The sequence below is a fragment of the Dipteris shenzhenensis genome, chromosome 25, assembly GCF_047967505.1.
Source record: "Dipteris shenzhenensis isolate YYH24624 ecotype China chromosome 25, Dip_SZ_1.0, whole genome shotgun sequence".
Taxonomy (NCBI): domain Eukaryota; kingdom Viridiplantae; phylum Streptophyta; class Polypodiopsida; order Gleicheniales; family Dipteridaceae; genus Dipteris; species Dipteris shenzhenensis.
The window spans coordinates 36252889-36268819 of record NC_141620.1 but is presented as its reverse complement, the minus strand read 5'-3'; the positions used below and the strand labels follow the sequence as shown (position 1 = coordinate 36268819).

Sequence of the window (15931 nt, the reverse complement as noted above, 5' to 3'; positions counted from 1 at the left end):
GAAAAAAGTGGACAAAAAGGTCCCCGGGGGTACTTGTGGGGGGGATGTGCAACGATTTAGGGCCGAAAGAGAGGAAAGAACAGCGAAGGGAAAGAAAGAAGGAGAGAAAGAGAGAAAGAATGAGAGAGAGATAATTAATGAAAGAAGAGAGCCAAAAGAAGAGGAAGCAAAGAAAGAAGGAGAAGAGAGTGGAAGAAGAAGAGGGAAAGAGTGTAAAAGAGTGTAAAAGACTGGAGAGAAAGAATGAGAGAAAGAGAGAAAATGAGAGGAAATGAGAGGAAAAGAGTAGATAGAAAGAGAGAAAGAATGAAAAAAGAGAGCCGAAAGAAGAGAGGAGGGAAAGAAAGGAGAAGAGAGGGGAAGAAGAAGAGGGAAAGAGAGTAAAAGAGTGGAAAGAAAGACGGAGAGAAAGAGAGGAGGGAAAGAAAGACAGAGAGAAAGAGAGAAAGAATGAGAGAAAGAGAGAAAGAATGAGAAGAAAAGAGTGGAGAGAAAGAGAGCAAGAGAGGAGGGAAAGAAAGAAACAGAGGAAAGAAGAGAGGAGGGAAAGAAAGAAAGAGAGAAAGAATGAAAGAAGAGAGCCAAAAGAAGAGACTAGGGGAAAGAAAGAAGGAGAAGAGAGTGGAAGAAGAAGAGGTAAAGAGAGTAAAAGAGTGGAGAGAAAGAGAGAAAAGAAGAGAGATGCAAAAGAAAGAAGGAGAGAAAGAGAGAAAGAATGAGAGAAAGAGAGAGAAAATGAAAGAAGAGAGCTGAAACAAGAGGTGGGAAAGAAAGAAGGAGAAGAGCCAAAAAAAAGGGGTAATCCTATGTCTATCACTGTAGCTAGCACTTAAAGCACTAGCTGCAGGCCAATGTATGCATGAAAAATACAAAATCGCTCAAACAAGCCAAGAGACAAAAGCATATACATGCCGAAGATATACAACCTTGTTTGTTACAAAATTTCCCTTTCGAAAAGAGTAATACAAAATCGCTCAAACGAGCCGACATACACAAGCATATATATGCCAAAGTATATACAAACTACTACTACTACTACTACTGCTCATCCGAATCATCATCATCATGGTTGCACTGGCCTGATCCCTAGCCATCGTGAGCTATGCCTAATCCTTGGACCTCGTCGAAGCCATGTAAGCCAAATCCCTCGAGACTTGCCTCCGTCGCTCACCTCCACTGATGGGATGTTCGAGCTTGCACCCTAAGAGCGAAACCATATTAATTGGAAATTAGATTGGAACTTAAAGAATAAAACAATTTAAAAAGTGAGATTACAAGTAGTAGTAGACTTATACCATGCGAGCAGCCACCTCAGCCCAATTGACTGTCGCTCCCATGGCCTCCTGCTCAATAAACCACGGCTTCGTTCCTATGCGGAATGTGCATCTTGCCTATTTGTCTGTGGAAATGCGACCGATCACAGCTTCCTGTGGGCCCAATTTACAAAAGTTAGATAAAGTGCATGAAATATGTAATAAAACAAATAGAACAATTAAATAAATGAGAAGAAGTAGACTTACCACCCATGCCTTGAATGCCAACCGTCCGCCTGCACCAAAATGCGAAGTACCTATGGAGTCCAGCCGCCTCCTTGCAGCCCTCCTACGACTCTCAAACTTTTTGGGATGGTTCCTATACTCCTTCAAATACTTCCAGTCAGCTTTGTCTACCCAGCTGGGTTTAGCCTTCCCCTTTGTGATGGAAGTTTGCAAGGTTGACCTATGATGCTTCAAGACAGAACACATGCGCTCTTGCATGTAATTGTCACTGAACTCCCAATTTGGGGGGTTAGGGTATTGTCTTTTCAATTCATCAATGACTACCTTCTTCTTTTTTCCATCCTGGTACCTCCAGTCAGTAGCTATGCCGCTCTTGAAGTAGTGGCTCATCAACCGCCTCATGGTGGCCAGCACTTCTGAGCCCTTTTTATTTTCTATTATCTCTTCACCCGTAGTGATTTCATAGTACAAGTCCTCGGGTGAGAAAGGAGGAGTCATGGGAGTGGTAGAGCTAGAGCGAGGGGTGTTACTGTAAGCGCTTATGGAGAAAGAAGTAGTAGAGGGAGCGAGAGAGGGCAAGGGACTTGACTAGTATTGGGTCTCATGACCAAGTGAAGACCTATAGGGATGTGAGTGTGCTGACTTGTCTACATCTCCCAAGTCAGCATAGCAGCCTCGACCCTTCCTACTCTTCCTTCCCTTATGATGGGTATGCCCACATGATGACCCCTCGGTCGAAGGGGCTAGAGGGGATGGCTCTCGAGTAGGTCCAGTCGTTGGTGTAGGAGAGGGAAGAGCTGAGGTCCTCTGGGATAGTAGAGAGAAGAATCTCGATGCCTCCACATCGCTCCTCTATGCGACAAACTCGTTGGGACTCCTGGCAAATCCATAGGCTGCTAGGAAAGGAGCTCCCCAAGGGGTAGTCGTAGTGCTAGGCTTGAGAGGAGTTGGGACAGGGGTAGTTGCAAGGGTAGGCCCCTGAGGAGTTGGTTGAGTGGAATCAAAGTCATCTGGAGAGTAGAGATCATGATGTCTCCTCCTACGAGGGTTTTCATACTCATCAGACATGCGACATGATCCCATGTCTATTTTGGGGGGATTCGACAAACTCAGACACAAACACAAAAACAAAAACGAGCACAAGAGCAAGTAAGAATGGAAAGACAATTAATTACCAATTATGAAATTCAAACTCAAGAAATTATGAAAAGATAATTAATCACTTAAGAAAATTATGAAATGACATCAACGCACAAAGGACAATTATTTACTTAAGACAATTATGAAAAGCCACTTTTGAAAGGATAAATATTTATGAAAGACAAGTAGAATCCAAGAAGGTTTTCACATATAAAAAATATCATGAAAAATACTATTGTTAAACAAGAGTTCTCATGTACAAAAAGAGAGCACAAAATCTATCTCCAAAAGTATGCTTAAGCAAAATCTATCTCCAAAAGAGACATTCTCCAAAAATGCCAAAATAGTGGAGGAGGTCTACTACTCTGCATTACTGTCTGAGGTACTTTCCTCCTCTGAGCCGCTAGGCGGGTCACTCAGGACCTCATCCTTCACTTCTTCTAATATGAGGTCATGCTCTTCAGGGATTATGTACTGGCTCTCCATGAAGGCCTTCACACAAACCATTATGTCCTTTATACATTGATCTTTAGTGCTCCAACGGTCATGGCAGTCTGTCCAAAACCTATGGAGATCTCATAGGTTGTGTCGTGCATTCCTCAGTCACCCTTGCTCCACTACCCTTCGGCTTGGACCCCACCCAAGCGCACCCACTTGGATGTTGTACTTCACCCAGTCACTATCGTGCGTAATCTTCTCTTTTACGTGAGCTAGCAGAGAAGAGATGTTTCGAATCACCCCAACGTGAGGAACCGGGTTGGGATTTTGGGAGGACAGCCATGGGTGAGGGCATGGTTGTTGCATTTAGAATCTGTTTAAAAAAAAAGAACCAAATATGGCTAAGGAGCAAAAGAAAAAAGAACCAAATGTAGCTAAGGAGAAAAGAGAGAAACGAGAGGGGGAAATAAGAAAAGAGTGGAAAAAAGAGAGGGGAAAATAAGAAAAGAGAGGAAAAAAGAGAGGGGAAAAAGAGAGAAAGCACATGCTTATGCTTATGCATGAGCACATGAGCATATGCTCATGTATAAACATAAGCATCTACTTTAGCATATGCTTATGAAAAGAGGGAAAAGAGGATGAAAGAGAGAAGAAAAGAGAGGAAAAAAGAAGAGAAGGAAGAAGGGAAAAGAGAGGGCCAAAAGAGAGGGGACAAAGAAGAAAAGAGAGGAAAAAAGAGAGGGGAAATATGCTCATGCATGAGCGTAAACATATGAGCATATGCTCATGCATCTACTTTAGCATATGAGCATAAGCATACACAAATGCATATATGCTTATGAAAATTGAGAAAAGAGAATTAAAGAGAGGGAAAAAGAGAGGGAAAGAAAGGGGAGGAAGAAGAGGAAATAATAGAGGAAGGAAAAGAGGGGGGAAAGAGGGAGGAAAAGAGGGAAAGAGGGGAAGAAGAGGGAAGAAAAGAAGAGAGGGGAAGAGAGGGTTCCTACACCCATCATTACAACTAGCACTTAATGTGCTAGCTGCAGGCCAATGCAAATCACGAAAATAAAAATAGGAAAAGAGAGAAAGCACTTTCGTACCATTTTTCAGATAACTAGATAGAGAAAGGAGGACTTTAGAGAAGCAAATTTCCAAAGGGATTGGATTGAGGGGACAAGCATAAGTCTACAAACAAGCAGAAAGCACGAAAGGAAGGGAAAGAGGAGGAAGAGAAATACCAAAAAGAGAAGAGGTGAGTCTTCTTTCTTTCACCAAATCTCGTTTTTTGTCCTTAACCTCTGAAAATCAAGCATGAAAATTAGCACATAGGCTTAGCAATGTAAGAAGAAACATGCTTCAACAGTCACAAAACGAAATCTCACAAAAAATAAAGCTACATTACTTAAAGAGATAACACCTTCTTGAAAAACTTCCTTTCACACGAGCATAGAGGGAGAAGGGTGGAGAGGGAGCACAAGTGTTGGGAGAGGGGCTGGGTAGGAGTGAGGAGTGTGGGAAAGAGGTTGGAGGAAAGCAAGGTCACCGAATATAAGGTTGGAGGAGAGATTTTTGCTTTTTTCGCAATAGATTTGTGAAAGACAACGTCACACAAGGTTTCAGGTTTTAGCCCCTAGCGTCACTATATAGTGACACTTATAACCTAAAAGCATTTCTATATAGTGATGGAATAGGGCATAACATCGCTATATAGCGACAGCTCAGGGCACTTAATTTAAGGAGAGAGGAAGGAGCTCATGGGTATTTTTTGGATCTTAATGGATTTCCTTGCATTTTGTGTTGTAATTTTGGAGGTGTGCAGATGGAAGGGATGAGTGGAAGCTCGTCAGATGATGCACCAACGTCCAGGAGTGCAGAGTGGCTTACGAAGATATTGTATTGTCATTGCACTCATTGCAAGCGAGAAGTATGACATCAATGCCGTATTGTCATGTGCCACTTGTGGATGTATGGGGAGGAGCCTACACCAAGTCCCACCATTGGTGCTACACATGGTGATGGATTCAATGCTATTTGAGTTTGTGGTGATTAATATTGCATGCATACACGACACGAAACCTTAAGATAAGATCTTCTCAAGATCTTATATTTACACAGAGGGTGGCAAGGGTGTGCGTATACCTTCACACTTTGAGCAAGAGGATAGTCTCCTAGATGTGCCAGATGATGATGAGGCCAGTATGGTGGACAAGTGACTGGATTCAGGCTTGGAGGGCGAATGGAGAGGGACCTCCTCGTGGTATGAAGAGTCTATCAATCTTTCACGAGCTTCCTTATTGGGGTCAGTTACAAATCAATCATCTCTTGGATCCCATGCATATCTTCAAGAATGTGGGGGCTACTATTTGGGCACACTTGGTTGGTTCCAAAGACTCGAGAGGAGTGCGGGAAGACTTGTGTGCTATGAATAGGATGTCTCGTTTGTGGCCCCAAGTGCATGCTTTTGGAAACGTTATCCTCTCGAAAGCAACATGGATCCTCCACGAGAGAGGAGGCAGCAGTCAAGGCGGACATTGGCTCTTTTCAAACACCCACAGGGTACATGCATTGCTTGAAAAAAGCATTTTCAAAGGACAATAAGCTTAGTGGGCTCAAGTCCCATGATTGGAACAAGGTCTTACTGGTATTCTGAGCTGTAGAATTAGTGTATCGACAATCGTGATGCGTTAGAGTAATTATGATTATGTTATATTATTGACATGACTTCTTTGTTGCTTTGATAGTTCATCCTCCCAATTACAATAAAAGGGTGCTTACAAGAATATGTTAGAAATGCTATATTTAAGATCAGTGGTATTATGAGGTATGCTTACTCAAATCGCATTGATTGCATTTTCTTCAATTTAATCTAAATAATCTGTAGACTGATTATCAATATATCTTACATGGGCATGTGAAATAGGTGGATATCTCAAAAAGAGATCTCCATATCGAGCATCGAGAAGGCTAAGGTGGAATCCATCGAAGCCATATGCTTGCTTGAGAAGCACTTTCCCTTGAACATTATGACTCAAGTGCACTTGCTTGTGCACATAATTGATGAGGTGGCCATTGCAGGTACCGGTGGATGTTTTTTCTCGAGCGGTTTATGAAAACTTTGAAGGGATTTGTAAGACAAAGAGTAAGACCAAAAGCAAGCATGGTAGAGGGATGGCTTGTGCAAGAGTCATTAGTAGACATCACAGAGTTTCTTGCATCCGCAGATCACGATATGCCGCAAGCTTGACATAACAAGGATGATGATCGCATCATTGGTGATGTTCCCCAAAGAAAAGGGATTGAAAGAAAGATAAGCGAAGAGCAAATGAAGAAATTCAATAAGTTTTGTATCCTCAATAGCAAGGAGATGCAAAAGTGGATTGAGAGATATGAAGCGGCCAAAGCAGAAAGAATAAATGCAAGGATGAGATTCAAAGTAATGTATAGGCGATCGCAACCATATCCATGGGATCTCGCCCCTCTCCCTACTCACATGTCACTTGATTAGCTACAACTGGCTCTACGTAAAGCCGAACTCGATGGAGAGAAAATAAATGAACGCGAGCGAGAGTTATCATATGGATGTATGATGCATGTAAGTTTCTTACCTCTTGATGTAATTAAGTGACTATTTGTGGCAATATACGCTATAAAATAGATGCATCTTCATTATTTCAATGATGCTCTTTTGCAGTACAAAAAGTTCAGTGCATCATGGTCATATGGACGACATTTTCACGTGGAATGCATTGATTCAAGGAGTCATGGCTGACTTCACACAAGATAGCCGAGCAAGTGCTTCGGATACCAGTTGGATTATTAAGGGACATACACGAAATCTATGAAATTGATTTTAGACGAAGTAGTATTTTCATTTTTGATGTAAAATGGTTTAGAACTATTTACAATGGTCCCCATGCGACAGTGAGAAAAGACAGTAGCGGTTTCTTTGCAATAGACTCCACCAAAATTTGGACCGATGAAAGTGATACTTTTGTTCTTCCCAAGCATTGTGAGTAGGTGCATACTAATTATTTAATTAATCGAAGCTTTCATTTTTAAAGATCCATTGATATATGTACTTAAGCATAATTTCATATATATAATTGATGGCATTTGGCACCCATCTTCAATATAGGTGGTTTTTCATCCGAATCGTTATGATCCAAGATGGTGGTATGTGATCCAAGTTGCACCACGAAGTAAGCAAATTTTTGAAGATAGAGATGTGGATATGGAGATGCCACTACCAATGCCAGATCCAATTGATCCAAATGGATCTAGCGAAGAAGATGAAGATCACAATATGAGCCAAGAGGAAGATGCACATAATGACATTGTACGGGAGGAAGATGGAGATCACGATATTGAGAAAGAAGATGACGCTGATCAAGAATCACCACACTTTATTGAAGAAGATGATCAAGTACTCTTAGGTGAACATACGATGCTAGAGTACGATGATGATATAGGAGATCAACTCTGTATAGAGTTAGACATAGACCTGTTTGGTGCATTGAACTTGGCTTAGGATGAAGGCGCCATTGATGTAAATGCTCTTCATTGATTTTTTTCATCTCAAACTTGGACATGAATATATGAGCTTCAAAGAGTTGATGTACATGCTCTTGTACTTTTATTCTCTCAAAGGCTCAAGCATGTATGAAAAGGAAAAAAAATTTATCATTAGGAAAAACTATCTTTTAAGGTCGGTATGGGAAAAAACACTCTGTAAAACGTCGCTATAGAAAACTGTCTCAGTGTCGCTATATAGCGACCATTCACAAGTCTAATAAGTGTCGCTATATAGTGACCATTTACAAGTCTAATAAGTGTCGCTATATAGCAATGCTCTTTAAACGTCACTATATAGCGACGTTTGCCTAAAGTCGCTAAATAGTGACACTTAACGTTGGTTACCGACGATGATTAGTGCCCCGCGCTCACTAAACGTCGATGCTTAAGTGTTGAAATAGGGCTCATGTAGTAGTGATAATGGATTCTATTTTTAGGGGCACTACATCACATGTATGCATGATGCTCGAGTCTGAGGCCAATATGCAAGAGTTGCAATCAACACAATTGTACGAGGGTGCTGGGATGTCAAAACTATGAGCTTGCCTCTCAATCTTGAATCTGCAAGCAAAGTATGGGTGGTCGAATACAAGTGTCTTGAACTTAATGAGGTTAGCTCCTGCATTAATTTGTCTCATTATTTGGATATTGTTTGTTTTAAGAATCATCATAGTTTCTCATTATTCGAAGCCTATGTATAAACGTTTGAATTGGGATAGGTTGCTCTAGAAGATGTTGCCTGTACCAAATACCATGCCCGCATCAAGAAATGAAGCGAAGAAGATGCTAACAATGGTGGGAACGGATTATGATAACATCCATGCTTGCAATTTGTCCTGGGCCCTAGTGTTTGTCCAGAGAGAGAGAGAGCTTTGGAGAAGGGAGAGCTGTGAACAGTTTTTAATTCAGTTTCGGTTGTATCGGAGCATGGAGATTTGGCTAGTTGTCTGGAGTGTGGGGAACAACGATATAGAGATGACTTACAGGGTGAGCAAATCCCGGTAAAGGTCTTGAGACACTTTTCCATCATTGCTAGAATGCAACACATGTTTCGATGCAAATCCGTAGCGGAGTTGATGACTTGGCATGCTACACATCGGTCCACTGATGACACATTGAGGATTTGTGCAGCTTGAAAGCACATACACAATCAGTGGCCAGACTTTTTTTTATGCTCGACATCTTCCAATTGATCTAAATGGATCTAGCGAAGAAGATGAAGATCACAATGTGAGCCAAGAGGAAGATGTGCATAATGACATCGTATGGGAGGAAGATGGAGATGACGATATTGAGGAAGAAGATGACGATCATCAAGAATCACCCGACTTTATAAAAGAAGATGATCAAGTCTTAGGTGAACGTACGATGCCAGAGTATGAGGATGATATACGAGATCACCTCGGTATAGAGTTGGAGATAGACTTGTTTGGCATGCTAGACTTGGCTCAAGATGAAGCCATTGATGTAAATGCTCTTCATTGATTTTTTTCATCTCAAACTTGGACATGAATATATGAGCTTCAAACTTGATGTATATGCTCTTGTACTTTTATTCTTTCAAAGAATCAAACATGTATGAAAAGAAAAATTTTTTGTCATTGGAAAAAACTATCTTTAAAGGTCAGTATGGGAGAAAACACTCTCTGTAAAATGTCACTATAGGAAAGTGTCTTAGAGTCGCTATTTAACGACCGTTTACAAGTCTGGCAAATGTCGCTGTATAGCGACGTTTTATAAACGTCGCTACATAGCGACACTTTTTTAAGCTTACCGACGATTAGCACCCCACGCACACTAAAAATTGGCACTTAATCATCAAAATAAGACCCGTGTGTAGTAGTGAATGGAAAAAGTGGAAGTTTTCATACATAAGGGATCCTATTATCATCTCAAAATCGATAAAAGGGATTTATACAGGTTATTAAAATCCATAGGTAGGGGGTTTTTTTTAATACCCCTTGATCGCATGTGCTATATGGCCCAGTTTAACATAATGACCCCCCAAGAAATTCTTGACAATAGTATATACACCAGGCATACACCATAGCATGTAGTTTTTTTTTAATCATAGTTGCCAAATCTTAAGAAGTCATCTTCATCATCTTATAATGCCTATTTCATTGCGTAGCTGATGTTCAAGTTAAATTGATTTAAAATGGATGTCCTTAATTTAAAACATTTTTAAAAATTCTCAAAGCCAATCTTAATCTCTTGGAAGTCTTTTCATCATCTTGGGCTAATATTTAATGTAAATTGTTGTAAATGTGGCTAATATTTGATGTAAATTGTTGTAAATGTACTTTTTTTTTAAAAACGTTGTGAAAGAATTTGAGAGCCAAACTTAATCTTCTTCGAAGTGTTCTTACATCCTTGCTCATTGTGGCTTATTGTGGAGTTGATGTTCGATTTAAATTGGTTTAGTCTTTTAATGTTTTTTAAAAATTCGAGAGCCAATTTTAATCTCCTTCCATGTCTTCTTAATCACTTTGTAATGCCTCACTCATTGTGTAGCTCATGTTTAATCTTCTGCTTCATCTTCCTCTCTTTTTTTGGCCTGCCCTCGGGGTAGCCTTAGCAACATTTTAAGCAGAAATTAGGCATCTCTAGAATTTGTAGACAATATGTTAATACTTGGCTTCTCTTCATTAGCTCCAATATGTACTTGAATGCAGACTTTAATGTGGTTGACTCTCTCTTTCTCTCTCTCTCTCTCTCTCTCTCTCTCTCTCTCTTCCTACACACCAACTCCACCTTTTCTCTCTCCCTCCCTCACCCCACCCCCCCCCTAGTCTCTCTCTCTCTCTCTCTCTCTCTCTCCCCTTTATCTCATGCGGTCTTTCTCCACACCATCTCAAGTGGATTCTTTTTTGTTTGCTTTTCTAATCTTGGAGAGGCCTTCTGAATGATTAAATATCATTCACCTTGTTTCCCCTTTTGTTCCCACCTAGGGTCCCATCAAGGAGCACACCTACCCAAGACCTACCCTCTCTGAGCAAGATTCAAACAAGGGTAGTTGCTTAGATAGGCCGACTATAGGCTCACTCCCTTCCAGCTAAGCCACCGCTACTCCTCAGCTGCTTCTTCCCAATGTAATGCATGCTTGTGGAGCTAATGCGAAGCGATCACGATGATGGCGGAGTACCATATGGGAGACCTTCCTCCAACAGGACTATTTCTCGTGCCTCTCCTGTAGCTCCTGCTGATGATGAACTTGTTCCGGCAGTGATGATCAATGGGAGCTCACCATCCTTATTTTGTTGCTGCTCAGGCTCGGTGTTGGTAGGAAACACTCTTCCCGCATGCCCTACTGCACCACCATCAAGAGGAGCAACAAGGGGAGCAACCATGTCGAGATTCTTATAAGTGTACCACCGTGAGCAAGGCACAAAATAGAGTAGATTAAGAACGATCAATGCAGCCACAAGATACTAATATCGATCGAGATGGCCCTTGTTGAGATTATCATCCACCCAGCTTACTCTCCCTCCCCTCGCCGTTACAGTTTGGACTATAGTTAGCACCACCGCACTCAGATAATATCCGACTCCCTCCATGCATGAGTTCAGTGACAATCCTGTGCTTCTCATCCCCTCAGGTACCTGATCGTAGAAGAATTCTCTCATCCCCACTACGTTGAATGCTTGCCCCAAGCCCATCAAGCTCGTTGCTGGAATTAGCCAAAACACCGACATCGGTACCACCTCTTGAGGCTTGTCCGTCAACCCGTTCTCTCGAGCTATGCTTCTTCGCTTGCCCTCCACCATCCCCGCCAATAGCATCCCTAAAACTCCTATCACGTACCCCACGCCTGTCCTTTGTAGGAATGTGATGCCCCTCTCGTTTCCTGTTAGCCGCCTTGCAATCGGCAGCACCACCTTGTCGTATATCGGCAGGGCTATCATAGTTGAGGCCATGCCAAAAATTACAATGGAACCAGCGGGGATCTGGAAGGAGCCGAACATGTGCCTGTTCATTGTGTTTGCCTGCAATACAGTGAAGCTGGTTCGCTGCGCTATCGCCAGCATGTTCAGCATGCAAGAGATCATCATCGGTGCCGTTCTGAATACGAGTTTCAGCTTCTCCACCTGGTGCACTGTGCAGAGTCTCCAGGGTCTTAGTACCTTGGCATCGTGCTGATCAAGGTCCCCATCGGTGACTATGGAAGCTTTGTCAAGAAATCTGCAGCAACAACACAAGCCAGTCAATAATCACTCGGTAATAAACAGGAAGATCTCGAGGTGACACGAGGAAGAAGAAGGAAGAACTCACCGAAATTGATTAGTATGATCAATCTTCTCCCCCTTGATGAGCTCATCCCTTGGAGGATCAAACAAGCTCTTGGAATCCCGCGGCAGTGTCAGCTTCCTCTTGCAAAATGCAGCAGTGCACACTCTGGCCATCTCCTTGAGCGGGCTGCCTGCTGGAATCTCGAATTTGTAGAAAGGTGTACCAAGAATGTAAAGAATGATCGAAATTGCCATTATCACGGTGGGTATGCCAAAACCCAAGGCCCAGCTCACGCTCTGTCGGACATACACAACGAGGGTGCCTGCGAGAACAATCGAGAGATAGCTACCGAAGTAGTACCAGTTGTCCCGGTCGAATTGGTCCGCACCAAAAGGATAAGCGCAGGGATTTATGCCGCCGCTAGAGATTGTTATGAATATAAAGGCTGAGTAAAGGAAAAGCAGCTGGACTGCCTTTGGCTGGGCGCAATCCGTGAAAGTTTGGTTTGAGGTTGCACACGGGGTCGGCCTGAGGGAAGAGATCCCCGCAGAAAGAACTAAGAACAGCATTCCCTTCGTGCCGAAAGAATTCCTCAGTGAAGATGAAGCAAAATCGAGCATAATTTGCGAATTGGAGAAAAAGAGCGCTGTTATTCACAGAACTCACCACCAAGTTGAAGCAGGAGGCGATGATGAGCGTCCGGAAACGCCCGAGGTATGCGTCCGCCAAGTAGCCTCCGATCACAGGAGCAATGTAGCCTGTTCCGCCCTGAATGCTCAAGATGTTGTAGGCCGTCACCAGTTGAAGATGGTATTGCTCGGTGAGGAAGAGGATCATGCTAAAGAACAGGCCGATAGTCGCCAACTGATCACAAATCTCATTGCCTGCATCGAGAGAAAATCAATCAATCACCATTAGGATGAATTGAACTTCACGTAATCTCACAGGCAATCGACTTGATCATTCTTGTCACTTCGATACATCATCGCTATAAATTCTGTAACTAATCATCGTGGAACACGCAAGACCAGTCCAATCCATCACTCCCAAATCTGAACAGAATTAGCCGCTGGAATAAAAAAGAAGAGCCTAAATGCAATCTTTTCTGCTCGGAGTTATCAGCAGGCAATCAAAAAGATTCAAAATCATCAAAAGGTGTTGCAATAAAAGGATTACTCAGATCTAGTCTCCTGTGACTGTGAGCTCCAGGAAGATAAATTAGGCTATACATCTAGGCTCTAGCTGCATCAAAATTTCACGTCACCTATAACGAACGGCAGAGTCTTCCAGCCTCCGCGTTCCACAGCTTGCCCACGATCTCTGAAAGTACAAATTCCTCCACGCAGTCTCCATTTCCAACATTTTGCGACTCTTCCATCTGAGTCGGGGACCGGGATACTAACATCCATACTTCTGTGGTCAGCTGGATCCGGCATTTCCTCCAGGAAAACAAACAAGGCGTGCTGACCGTCGATGATTCTTATAATCCTCGCTGATTTATCTTCACGCTTTTATAATCCTCGCTGATTTATCTTCACGCAAGCTAGCCAGTGGAAGCTCGCGATAGATCACATAGCTCGACGAGGATCTAGGTGCAGATTTAAGATGGCTATTGGATCACGAAAGCAATACAAGGCTTCTGCGAATCCAATGAAGAGCCACTTAATATGATTCCCTTGTATGCTTGTATCGCACCTCTATTTGAATCAATGGAAGACATAATTGTCCTATCACATCCATGTCCATGTATATCATAATCAAAAGACAAGCTATAAACTTGTATTTCTATATGTTGCATGCATTGAAATAGACTCGATTGTCATATCAATGCTAGATTCCATGACCAAAAACAAAACAACAGGAAAGCCGCCTCATCCAGATTCCAATATACTATAATAGTTTTTTGTTTCCTCCAAAGCCTTTGAGAATCTAATAAAGAGCCATTTAATATAATTCCCTTGTGTGTTTCTATAGCATCTCTATTTGAATCAATGGAAGATATAATTGTAGCATGACATCCATGTACACGGTAATGAAAAGACAATTGAGACACAATCTATAGAAATGTATTTCTACATATTACATACAATTCCTATTCGGAAGAGACTTGATCAACATATCAATACTAGATTCCATGACCCAAAAACAGCAAGGAAGAAGGTTGATCTTATACACTATGATCCATAACTTCCTTCATAACACATAGCTCAACCAAGAATAAAGGATTATACTTGCTCTCTCACAAAAGACATGTCTAGTGGTTTCCCATACAAAGATTAAACAGAATGAAACATAGCAATATAATCAAGACATGTTTGACACTATGGCCAGAATGACATGAATTATGTATGTCTAGTGAAAAATACCAATATCAGCAACATACCAACATCAACAGTCATGAAGGAAAAAGAATCTCAACTATCTATCTATTCGTAAGCACTGTGGAAGTTAAGTTGTAAAAGGGAAGGATATAATTAGCTTCTTGGACTATTTGAACTTGACTTTGAGAACTTTCTTTACAATGTATTTGAAGGATATTCATTATCCTTGAAAATTTTTATGCTTTGCATACTTTATAAATGCTAGCTATCTCATGTCGTAGTAGATTCTGAAATAGAAAAAGAGGTAGATTTTGGTATTATTAGTTTCAAATGTTGGCTATTTCATGTCTTTTTTTATTCTGAAATAGAAAAGAGAGGGAGCTTTTTATATTATTAGTTTCTAACATATGTGGGACCAATGAAAGTTTTTAAAATGCTCTATAATATTTTGCCAAAATTTTAAAGAAAAATAATAATAAGAGTTGAAATTCGCCAATGGTTTGAAACTTTTAAAAATAATATATGAAAAATTTTGCCAATATATTATAATACTATATTACTACAACAACTGCAAAGTTATCCCCCTCTTCCAGACAATCATAGAAGTCATCAAAACTCTCCCCAAACTGTGGCAAGTCATTTGTCTCTCCATTGTTTGTCACTTCATCTGAACATAGAGGGAAAACTTGAACTCGCTCCAATGTCTTCACAGTTGCAATGTTCTCACAATCATCATGATCCCCTATGATGCACACACTGTAGAAAACAAGAAAGTTTTCTCGTTTTATTCAGTTGGTTGTTTGAAAAGCCCCATATGTTGTGCAGACCACGAACTCCTTTAACTTTCTTGCAATCGTGTCGGCTTCTCCTTTGCACTTCATCCACTTTCACTTCATGGAACACTCTGCATACTACAATATTCTTAAGGCTTTTTTTACTGTATGTTGAATGCGCGCCTGTGGAGAGGTTGGCTATAAGCCATGTCATAGCATCATGGGTATCATTGAGTTTTTCTTGAGGACATGCTAATTGGTCTTTAAACAGAGCTTGCTTAATAACAGGATCGCATCCATCCTGTTCACCCTTGCCATGGCTAGACCCAAAGAAATTCCACATCATGTCTAGACCGGTCAAGGATTTGAACCTTGAGAGGAAGTAGAATCCACACGCTACTTTAAATTGAGAGGCAGCACCATCTGACCACACCCAATATTGTCTTGTATTTTCTACATGGGGATTTTCCTTTTTCAGCCATTCCCAATGCAGTAGAAAAGCATGCTGCACAAATAGGGTGTCATGTTCCCTATCATCTAAAATGTAGAAATGGTAAGGTCGTTGCACTGACCTGGACTCCTGTGAGTCAGCAACAGAGTGAGCACTTTGTATCTCATCTTGTTCTTGAAAAGAATAATTTCATATAAAATTTATGATAGATGCAATAATGTCATGGGAAAAATTGGCAAGGCACATCCTGAACTGCTCATCCTGCCAGCAGCTAGTCGTGAAATTGTGAAGCACATATTTTAGGATGGATTAAACCACGTGACCTACAAGCTCCCTTGGCTGGGTGCTCTTACATGACCGTAGCCATCTCTTTTGATCGGATCCTTTAACGTCGACATTTTCAAATCTCCTCCATTTTAGAGCAACGTGGTTGTCTTCCCTCATTTCATTTGGACAGACATTGAATATCTTCTTCTTCAGCTTCAAACTGCAATGCTTGCATGTGTC

General features: G+C 41.4%; 1 pseudogene; it reads right to left on the bottom strand.

Moving 5' to 3' along the window:
* Positions 1 to 10774: 10774 nt before the first annotated feature.
* LOC147885824 (protein NRT1/ PTR FAMILY 3.1-like) lies at positions 10775 to 13315 on the bottom strand (annotated as a pseudogene).
* Between the last annotated feature and the right edge of the window lie 2616 nt (positions 13316 to 15931).